The sequence below is a fragment of the Bison bison genome, unplaced genomic scaffold (genome assembly GCF_000754665.1).
Source record: "Bison bison bison isolate TAMUID 2011002044 unplaced genomic scaffold, Bison_UMD1.0 scf7180017864503, whole genome shotgun sequence".
NCBI lineage: Eukaryota > Metazoa > Chordata > Mammalia > Artiodactyla > Bovidae > Bison > Bison bison.
Window position 1 is genome coordinate 4961859 of NW_011495061.1, and position 1867 is coordinate 4963725.

The following is a 1867-nucleotide window of genomic DNA, read 5'->3' on the forward strand; positions in this document are numbered from 1 at the left end:
GCGAGGGACACGCGAGCACGGCGCGTGGGGCTGACTCGCTCCTCCCGCGCGGTCTCCAGGTGCGCTGAATGGTACCCGCGTCCTCTCATTCGTTCCAGCTAGAAACTCCTCCCTGTAACCCACGCCCACAGGGGCGTTCTACACCTAAACTACGGATGGCCGCGCCCTTCCTTTCATCTTCATCACCACACTGCTCACTCCCCTCCTTAACCGCCCATCAGTTAACTGGTTAAGCTTCCAGCCCCTCTGGAAGACCCCGCACATCCATTCTCCATCTGAAGCCCAAGGTGATAATACTAAAACTCAGGTGTGATGCGTTTAAAGCTCTCCATAGCTTCAAATCTTTGAAAAACTCCCCTTTATCCTCATAGAAAGGTCCAACTGCTTTCTGTGACTTCAAGGCCCTCCCTGATGTGGTTTTACCAATGCTCAAATTATATCATTTGCTATTTCCCTAACATATTTCTTGCTTTCCGGGAATCTTTGCTTATCCTGTTCACACTGCCTGGAAAATTCCTAACACATCTCCACTGCTAAAAACTTCTCTGAAGAACAGCTGAAAAGTACTGCCTTCATGAAACATTTTTAGCCAGCTTCTCTTTCCTCTGTGTCCCCACAGTTCTTGTTACTGTCCTTATAAATTTCTTTAACAAACATTCTTTTGGTTCTTATGAATACAATAGGTTCCCTATAGGGTAGATAGTCATAGAAACAAGAAAATGCAGCAAATATTCTGGACTCTAGATCACTCAGTTCAACTGAAAGGAGGAGAAATAAGGAAAGAGCTTTTTAAAGTAGGTGAAATTTGAGTGAGTGTTTAAAGAATGAGGAAGTTACTAGGCAGACAGGTGAGAGGAGTTCGAAGGATAGTCCAGGAAAAGGTTGCAGAGAAAGCAAAGACGTGAAAGCTTGAAGCTTCCTTATGTGCTGTGAAAACTATTAGTAATTCATTTTGGTTGTAATTCATTTAGGGTCAGTGACATAAAGTGATAAGGCAATATAAGCAGGAACTAGGTTATGAGAAGCTTAGACATAATTTCCAGTTGAACATGGCAGATGGAGGGCTTCCCAGGTGCTCCTAGTGGTGCCGGAGTACCACTATGGTGCTCGTGCCAATGCAGGAGATACAAAAGATGCGGGTTTGGTCCCTGGGTCAGGAAACCCCCCGGAATAGGAAATGGCAACCCACTCCAGTATTCTTGCCTGGAAAATCCCATGGATAGAGGAGCCTACAGTCCGTGGGGTCAAAAAGAGACACGACTGAAGCAACTTCATGTGCACACACGCATGGCAGATGGAACACACCCATTTATCTTTGCTTTCTCCAGACACCTCAAAAATGAAAAAAAAAGTGTATCAACTAAAATACTGAAGAGGATGGGAGAAAACATGACAGCAGATAAAGATGTCAAAATGTTTATAAGATGCAACATTATCCAATAGAAATAAAATGCCAGTTACTTATGTATTGGGTTTGTCAAACACTTTGTTTGGATTAAAAACCTGAACAAAATTTTCAGTCAATCAATAATTTAAAATTTTATAGTAGCCACACATTTAAGAAGTGAAAATAAACAGGTGAAATTAATTTATTTAACCCAAAATATCCCAAATATTATTATTTCCACATGTGTAACACTAGTCAGTCACATTTCAATGACTTGGTAGCCATATGCCTAGAGGCTACCATATTGAACAGTGCAGGTTTAGAGAATAAAAAGTGAAGTGCCTACAGAGAGAAAGACTCTAAGAAGCAAACCAATTTGGCTTTCAGAACCTATAAAGTATTAGGAATTTAAAGCACTGAGTTCCTTTAAAGACAAAGATGTGGAGTGGGATTGAATGAAGAAAGATTGAAAGTCTGTGA